Below are 9,874 nucleotides of genomic sequence, written 5' to 3'. Positions count from 1 at the left end.
TAATAAGTTTTTAACCAATTTTAACATCGCAATACTGATGAACTTTGACTTTTGTCTTCCTTGCAACATGTGACCCTTGGCGCCAATTTTTGAACTGTGTATATATAAAACCTGTCTATACATGTCATCCCCTGAGGAAGAAGTTGTTAACTTTGAAACGCGTTGGGAATAAATGTATAAAGCACACCACTTGTGAGGAGTGATGGTCTGGTAGCGCACGCTTAATCCATAAAAGTTCTTTTCTTTGAATCTAAAAATGCAACATGGAGACTTAACCACAGCAATGTTTTATTTACATTCACTGAAATCGCAGACTTATAGAAATATTGGAAAAATAACATTTTGACATTATGTATAGAAGTGCATTTTTTTGCATTGAAAACTTTATGCCTTTGCTTGTTTCATTTTAAGCATTTATGTATTGTAAAACTGTAATATGCTGGTGGTGCATGCGGGTAGGACTGTTGGGAGGGTCTGCAGCTCTGCCCCCCCCCAGGCCTGCCTTTGGTGTCTGAGGTTTCGGTGTCCCGGACCAGAGATCATAATACCTGACTTGAATAGTAAAGGAGACGGCAGCCCGAGAAACATCCAAGGTGGGAACGCCCCATCATGCCGAAGAGAGTCTGCTAGATCCAGGCCTAGCAGACCAGCGCTGGTGGGTTTGTGGATGCCAGGAGGGGGTTGGCCTGAAGGAACGTCTTGTCTTTTCCTGGCAGGTCAGAGAGTTGGCCCGTCGGTTGCTTTTTTGGACAGAATATTTCCAAAACAACCAAAATTGAACTGTACATCTCTTGGGAGGCGGAGTTTAGTCCTATGTTGCAGAAGCAAAGTACTCTTACCCAGATAGGTGCAGAGCAGGGAACACTAGAAAGTCGGCGTGCGTGATTGTTCAGGGCACTGGCAGTGTGGCCCGGCCAACAGAGAAGGCCTAAACCAGAGCCTAGATTTTTTTTTTTTTTTTTTTCTAAGAGCAGGGTCGCAGGAGCCTCTGAAAAACAGAGGCCACATGAATAGCAATGCTTCCCCAGGAGACATCCATATTGCTCAGGGGAAACCTGCAACATATTTGTCCTGTCCCTTCCTTTTTTTAAACGGAGCCCCCTCACTGGTTGGTAGGATATATCTGTCCTGAAGATCCCAAAGCTGTGTTTGCAGACCGGTGATGAAGATGGCCATGGAAAATCCAGGATGCAGACTTTCGGGTGGCTGGCAGGTAACCGATTTGTCTTTCTTTCCAACTCTATCTGGCTCTGGGGGGCAAGAGGGTCGGGGATTAGTGGCAAGGACAGTCCTCCGTGGAACAAACACTTGATCTGTTAAGGCCTTGCCTTGTAGACCACAGATGATACGGTAGTGACAATTCTAGGTGCGAGAGCAGAGTGACAATTTCACTCTGTCACCCTCAAAAAAATGTATCTGAAAGAAAAAAGGAAAACATTAATAAAAAAAAAAAACCTAAGGCAGAAACTGGCCTGGGCGGTCCGGACCCATGTCTGCCTCCTACTGACACTATGGTAAAACGGATTAGCTTTGTGCCAGTTGGTGGTGTACCCTCCTCTGGGGGGACCTACATTTTTTACTTTGCATAGCATAAGCAGCATACACCCATGTTTTGTGTACCCCAATGAAGCATTAGCCCCCCCCCACACCAACCAGAGGGCCACACAGCATAACCCCCCACACCAACCAGAGGGCTGTTATGAATGAGTCACCGAGGAGGAAAAACAAGCTAAGCCACAGAAAACCAGAGAGGTTGGTAACTAAGCGGATTGTAGACCCCTGATCCTATCCACAGAACTAGCAGTAGCCGTGGAGCGTACCTACTATGATCCTAGATGCCTCGTCACAGCCGGAGAACTAAATAAGCCTAAAGCAAGAAAAGGGGAAATCTAAACTGCCCCAGAGCAGACGCCAAAGCAATAGACAGCCCCCAAACATGTATTGTCGGTGAGACAAGATGAAAACACAAACACAGATAGAAAAATAGGCTGAGCAAACGATGGGGCCCACACTAACTAGAAAGGACAGGAAAGGAAAGACGCTGTCTGCAATCACGCACAAAAAACCCTGCCAAAAAATGTCCAACACTTTCTGATAACAAAAACCCTGAAATCGCTAGACTTCAATTCCCTATATCAGCACTCTGGTATAGTCTGAAGACAGAGCAAAAAGAGACCAATCTGATCAGGGACAAAAAAGCAAACTGGCATAAACAGAGACATAAGAATGGAAATTCAGCACAGCCCCAGCAGGGGCTGGCTGACCGACCACAAAAACTGAGTAAACCAGACCAAATCTTATGTGAAAAAATAGCAGAGCACACTTAGCTTGAGAAGGCAGGAACAGAACTGGAAACCAGCACAAAATTAGGGAGTCGGCTGTCTTAAATCCAGTCAGAGACTCCTGATGTCCACTCACAGTCCTCCTCCTCAGGTGGCAGGTCTCTGCCATTTAGATCAGCTTCATTACCTACTGTCACCACCAGAGGGTGCCCGGATGGAGAACTCACGACTCCTCTGTCAACACAGCCAGCTCCACCACCCTCACCAGAGGTAAACCAGAAAATGAGTTGACAACAGAGGGCCACACAGCATAACACCGCTCCCCCAATCATAAACCTCAACCTGACACTAATCAGTGGACCCCACATTATAAACCCAAAGCCCACCAGACATTCCCTCCCCAAGCATAAATCCCCATGACGCCCCCTGCCCCCAAATGTACATCCCATCAAACTGCCTCCAAACAAATCCCCCAATTGGACGCCTCAACGCTTCATCAACCCCATCGAACGTCCACCGACGCCAAGCATAAACCCACAAATCCCCATAGGACGTCCACCCCACCCCCCAAGCATTACTCCCATCAGACATCCACTCCCCCCAGCATTAACCCTCACTGGACATCCACTCCCCCCAGCATAAAGCCCCATCGGACTTCCACCCTCCCCAAGAATAAACCCCCATCGGACATCCACTCCCCCCCAGCATTAACCCTCACAGGACATCCACTCTCCCCAAGCATAAAGCCCCCATCGGACTTCCACCCTTCCCAAGCATAAAGCCCCCATCGAACTTCCACCCTCCCCAAGCATAAAGCCCCCATCGGACTTCCGCCCTCCCCAAGCATAAAGCCCCCATCGGACTTCCGCCCTCCCCAAGCATAAAGCCCCCATCGGACTTCCGCCCTCCCCAAGCATAAAGCCCCCATCGGACTTCCGCCCTCCCCAAGCATAAAGCCCCATCGGACTTCCGCCCTTCCCAAGAATAAAGCCCCATCGGACTTCCACCCCCCAGCATAAACCAGACCCAGCAAGCGTGCATTAACTCTTCCCCCTCCGGGGCCCAACCAGACCCCGCAAGCATGCATTAACCCCAGGGCCCAACCAGACCCTGCAAGCGTGCATTAACCCCTGGGGCCCAATCAGACCTCGCAAGCATGCTTTAACCCCCCCCCCCCCCCCCGAGGCCAACCAGACCCCACAAGTGTGCATTATCTCCCCCTAGGGCCCAACCAGACCCCGCAAACGTGCATTAACCCCCGGGGCCCAATCAGACCTCACAAGCATGCATTAACCCCCTGGGGCCAACCAGACCCCGCAAGCATGCATAAACCCACCCAGACCCCGAAAGGGCGCATTATCTCCCCCCAGGGCCCAACCAGACCCCACAAGCATGTATTAACCCCCTCCCAGGGCCCAACAAGACTCCACAAGCATGCATTAATCTCCCCCAGATCACCCCCCAAACCCCACCACAAGCAGGCCACCCCCCACTAAAATGGGTCCCCATTGAGCAGGGCACCCCCAAATCCCACCACAGGGGTCCCCCAATAGCCAGCAGCAGGTCGCCCCCAAGTCCCACACACAGGTGACCCTCAATAGCTAGCAGCAGGTTGCCCCCCACTAAAAGGGGTACCCCCCGAGAGCAGGTCACCCCCAAATCCCACCACAAGGTTCTAGGGGTGGCCAGCAGCAGGTCGCCCACAAAACCCACCACAGAAGTCCTCCAATAGCCAGCAGCGGGTTGCCCCACACTAAAATGGGTCCCTCCGTAAGCAGCAGGTCCCTCCCAAACCCCACCACTGCCCCCCCAGTAACCAGCAGCAGGTCACCCACCCCAACACAAGCAGGTTGCCCCCACTAAAAGGGGTCCCCCAATAACCAGCAGCAGGAGGCCCCCCAAACACAAGCAGGTCATCCCCAAATCACACCACAGGGGTCCCAATAACCAGCAGCAGGCCACCCTCAAATCCCACCACAGGGGTCCCCGTCCCCTCAATAGCCAGCAACAGATCGCCCTCAAATCCCACCACAGGGGGTCCCCCTAATAGCCAGCAGCAGGTCACCCCCCCACTAAAAGGGGTACACCCAGTAAGCAGCAGGTCGCCTCCCCCAAACCCCACCATAAGGGTCCCCCAATAGCCAGCAGCAGGTCGCCCCACCACAGTGGTCCTCCCCAATAGCCAGCAGCAGGTCACCACCGAACAGGGATCTCCCCAATAGCAGATCATCCCCAAGTGCCACCACATGAGTCCCCCAAAACCCCATCACCTATAGTAATAGCGTGCTGCAACTTGCTAAAACAGAACACGCTGGTCACCCCCAAAACCCTCACCCCCAAATTCCACGACAGGGTCGCACGTTTTTGCGGGTCACCCCCAAAACTCCACCACAGGGTAGCAGGTTTTTCACCCTAAAACCAAAAGAGGGTCATACGTTTTTCACCCTGAAACACTAACCTCTATGTGCCATGGTGATTTGCAAGTTAACGGCGTGATGCTTCACACCTTGCTAAAATAGAAGCCCACAAGTGACGGAAATGACGTCACACCTGGAAGGAGCCCATACAGTCTAGCATTTGCCATCTACATACCCCATGCCCCCCTCACACCAGCCCCCTTGATGGTCATCTACATACCCCATGCCTCCTCACACCAGCCACACAGCCTCCTGGATGCCCCTGTACATATCCCATCCCATGCCCCATTCACACCAGCCAACCCCTGGATGCCATTCTACATACCCTATGCCTCCTCACACCAGCCCTCTGGATGCCCCTCTGCATACTCCATGCCCCCCTCACACAGCCCTCTGGATGCCCCTCTGCATATTCCCCCTCACACCAGCCGCCTGGATGCCTCAACAACATTTATTCACATGGTCTCCCACATCTGCATACCCCATGCCCCTCACAGCAGCCTTCTGGATGTCCCTCTGCTTACCCCATGCCTCCTCACACAGCCCCCTGGATGCCTCAACATTTATTCCCATGGTCTCCCCACCTCTGCATACCCCCTCACAAGGCCCCCTGGATGCCACATTTATTCACGTGGTCTCCCCACCTCTGCATACCACATGCCCCCTTAAACAGCCCCCTGGATGCCCCTCTACATATACCCCCCCTCACACAGCCCCCTGGATGCCTCAACATTTACTCAGTGTCCCCACCTCTGCGTACCCCATACCTCCTCAAACAGCCCCCTGGATGCATCCAAATATATTCACTTGGTCACCCCACCTCTGCGTACCCATGCCTCCTCACACAGCCCCCTGGATGCCTCCAAATTCATTCACATGGTCTCCCCACCTCTGCGTACCCCATACCTCCTAACACAGCCCCCTGGATGCCTCCAAATTCATTCACATGGTCTCCCCACCTCCTCACACAGCCCCCTGGATGCCTCCAAATGTATTCACATGGTCTCCCCACCTCTGCGTACCCCATACCTCCTCACACAGCCCCCTGGATGCCTCCAAATATATTCACATGGTCTCCCCACCTCTGTGTACCCCATGCCTCCTCACACAGGCCCCTGGATGCCTCCAAATTCATTCACATGGTCTCCCCACCTCTGCGTACCCCATACCTCCTCACACAGCCCCCTGGGTGCCTCCAAATCCATTCACATGGTTTCCCCACCTCTGCGTACCCCATACCTCCTCACACAGCCCCCTGGATGCCTCCAAATTCATTCACATGGTCTCCCCACCTCTGCGTACCCCATACCTCCTCACACAGCCCCCTGGAAGCCTCCAAATTCATTCACATGGTCTCCCCACCTCTGCGTACCCCATACCTCCTCACACAGCCCCGTGGATGCCTCCAAATTCATTCACATGGTCTCCCCACACCTCCTCACACAGCGCCCTGGATGCCTCCAAATTCATTCACATGGTCTCCCCACACCTCCTCACACAGCCCCCTGGATGCCTCCAAATTCATTCACATGGTCTCCCCACACCTCCTCACACAGCCCCCTGGATGCCTCCAAATTCATTCACATGGTCTCCCCACCTCTGCGTACCCCATACCTCCTCACACAGCCCCCAAATTCATTCACATGGTCTCCTCACCTCTGCGTACCCCATGCCTCCAAATTCATTCACATGGTCTCCCCACCTCTGCGTACCCCATACCTCCTCACACAGCCCCCTGGATGCCTCCAAATTCATTCACATGGTCTCCCCACACAGCCCCCTGGATGCCTCCAAATTCATTCACATGGTCTCCCCACACCTCCTCACACAGCCCCCTGGATGCCTCCAAATTCATTCACATGGTCTCCCCACACCTCCTCACACAGCCCCCTGGATGCCTCCAAATTCATTCACATGGTCTCCCCACACCTCCTCACACAGCCCCCTGGGTGCCTCAATAACATTTATTCACATGGTCTCCCCACCTCTGCGTACCCCATACCTCCTCACACAGCGCCCTGGATGCCTCAATAACATTTATTCATATGGTCTCCCCACCTCTGCGTACCCCATACCTCCTCACACAGCCTCCTGGATGCCTCAATAACATTTATTCATATGGTCTCCCCACCTCTGCGTACCCCATACCTCCTCACACAGCCCCCTGGATGCCTCTACAACATTCATTCACATGTTCTCCCCACCTCTGCGTACCCCATACCTCCTCACACAGCCCCCTGGGTGCCTCAATAACATTTATTCACATGGTCTCCCCACCTCTGCGTACCCCATACCTCCTCACACAGCGCCCTGGATGCCTCAATAACATTTATTCACATGGTCTCCCCACCTCTGCGTACCCCATACCTCCTCACACAGCCTCCTGGATGCCTCAATAACATTTATTCATATGGTCTCCCCACCTCTGCGTACCCCATACCTCCTCACACAGCCCCCTGGATGCCTCAATAACATTTATTCACATGGTCTCCCCACCTCTGCGTACCCCATACCTCCTCACACAGCCCCCTGGATGCCTCAATAACATTCATTCACATGGTCTCCCCACCTCTGCGTACCCCATACCTCCTCACACAGCCTCCTGGATGCCTCAATAACATTCATTCACATGGTCTCCCCACCTCTGCGTACCCCATACCTCCTCACACAGCGCCCTGGATGCCTCAATAACATTTATTCACATGGTCTCCCCACCTCTGCGTACCCCATACCTCCTCACACAGCCCCCTGGATGCCTCAATAACATTTATTCACATGGTCTCCCCACCTCTGCGTACCCCATACCTCCTCACACAGCCCCCTGGATGCCTCAATAACATTTATTCACATGGTCTCCCCACCTCTGCGTACCCCATACCTCCTCACACAGCCTCCTGGATGCCTCAATAACATTCATTCACATGGTCTCCCCACCTCTGCGTACCCCATACCTCCTCACACAGCGCCCTGGATGCCTCAATAACATTTATTCACATGGTCTCCCCACCTCTGCGTACCCCATACCTCCTCACACAGCCCCCTGGATGCCTCAATAACATTTATTCACATGGTCTCCCCACCTCTGCGTACCCCATACCTCCTCACACAGCCCCCTGGATGCCTCAATAACATTTATTCACATGGTCTCCACACCTCTGCGTACCCCATACCTCCTCACAGCGCCCCCTGGGTGCCTCAATAACATTTATTCACATGGTCTCCCCACCTCTGCGTACCCCATACCTCCTCACACAGCCCCCTGGATGCCTCAATAACATTCAGTCACATGGTCTCCCCACCTCTGTGTACCCCATACCTCCTCACACAGCGCCCTGGATGAATCAATAACATTTATTCACATGGTCTCCCCACCTCTGTGTACCCCATACCTCCTCACACAGCGCCCTGGATGCCTCAATAACATTCAGTCACATGGTCTCCCCACCTCTGCGTACCCCATACCTCCTCACACAGCGCCCTGGATGCCTCAATAACATTTATTCACATGGTCTCCCCACCTCTGTGTACCCCATACCTCCTCACACAGCGCCCTGGATGCCTCAATAACATTTATTCACATGGTCTCCCCACCTCTGTGTACCCCATGCCTCCTCACACAGCGCCCTGGATGCCTCAATAACATTCAGTCACATGGTCTCCCCACCTCTGCGTACCCCATACCTCCTCACACAGCCTCCTGGATGCCTCAATAACATTCATTCACATGGTCTCCCCACCTCTGCGTACCCCATACCGCCTCACACAGCGCACTGGATGCCTCAATAACATTTATTCACATGGTCTCCCCACCTCTGCGTACCCCATACCTCCTCACACAGCCCCCTGGATGCCTCAATAACATTTATTCACATGGTCTCCCCACCTCTGCGTACCCCATACCTCCTCACACAGCGCCCTGGATGCCTCAATAACATTTATTCACATGGTCTCCCCACCTCTGCGTACCCCATACCTCCTCACACAGCCCCCTGGGTGCCTCAATAACATTTATTCACATGGTCTCCCCACCTCTGCGTACCCCATACCTCCTCACACAGCCCCCTGGATGCCTCAATAACATTCAGTCACATGGTCTCCCCACCTCTGTGTACCCCATACCTCCTCACACAGCGCCCTGGATGCCTCAATAACATTTATTCACATGGTCTCCCCACCTCTGTGTACCCCATACCTCCTCACACGGCGCCCTGGATGCCTCAATAACATTTATTCACATGGTCTCCCCACCTCTGTGTACCCCATACCTCCTCACACAGCGCCCTGGATGCCTCAATAACATTTATTCACATGGTCTCCCCACCTCTGTGTACCCCATACCTCCTCACACAGCGCCCTGGATGCCTCAATAACATTTATTCACATGGTCTCCCCACCTCTGTGTACCCCATGCCTCCTCACACAGCCCCCTGGATGCCTCAATAACATTCAGTCACATGGTCTCCCCACCTCTGCGTACCCCATGCCTCCTCACACAGCCCCCTGGATGCCTCAATTACATTCAGTCACATGGTCTCCCCACCTCTGTGTACCCCATACCTCCTCACACAGTCCCCTGGATGCCTCAATAACATTTATTCACATGGTCTCCCCACCTCAGTGCAGACGAGCCCAGGATCAGTCCTCACAGTAAACCGCTGAGCACTGCTCCTCAGCAGTCTCCCCAGAGCGCAGGTTGCTGCACACAGCTCAGTGCAGGAATCTCAGAGTCCTCTCCACAGCACAACTCAGGAGCAACACCAGGATCCGGCACACAGGATGGGAGCACTGCTGCACGCGCCGGACTGAGGAGGTCCCGCCCCTTCCGATGACGTCATGATTTCAACAAATCACTCCTCCCCCCACAACAATTCAACTCCAAACTAGACGCTACCCTTGGAGACGGGCAGTTGAACTGTCTGAGGGCAGGAAACCTGTCTGTGACGCCATTACACAGCAAAGCCAGCAGATAGCACTCCTTGCTGTAAATGGCGTTAGGGAGAATATGTTTTAGGGATGCCATGAGGTAAAATTACCTCGGAGAATATGTTTTAGGGATGCCATGAGGTAAAATTACCTCGGAGAATATGTTTTAGGGATGCCATGAGGTAAAATTACCTCGGAGAATATGTTTTAGGGATGTCATGAGGTAAAATTACCTCGGAGAATATGTTTTAG

At 53.1% G+C, this 9,874-nt stretch overlaps 1 long non-coding RNA gene across 1 annotated transcript; it reads right to left on the bottom strand.

Moving 5' to 3' along the window:
• Window positions 1–266: 266 nt before the first annotated feature.
• On the bottom strand, window positions 267–9,633 carry LOC141058409 (uncharacterized). The gene is made up of 2 exons (XR_012222157.1): window positions 9,313–9,633; window positions 267–1,416 (listed from the first exon to the last, which is right to left on the bottom strand). It is a non-coding gene; the product is annotated as an uncharacterized lncRNA (long non-coding RNA).
• Window positions 9,634–9,874: the final 241 nt, after the last annotated feature.

The sequence above is a fragment of the Dendrobates tinctorius genome, unplaced genomic scaffold, assembly GCF_039654945.1.
Source record: "Dendrobates tinctorius isolate UK_male_01 unplaced genomic scaffold, ASM3965494v1 ptg000211l, whole genome shotgun sequence".
Classification (NCBI taxonomy): domain Eukaryota; kingdom Metazoa; phylum Chordata; class Amphibia; order Anura; family Dendrobatidae; genus Dendrobates; species Dendrobates tinctorius.
The sequence above is the reverse complement of the archived record's forward strand: the minus strand, read 5'-3'. Positions and strand labels throughout refer to the sequence as shown.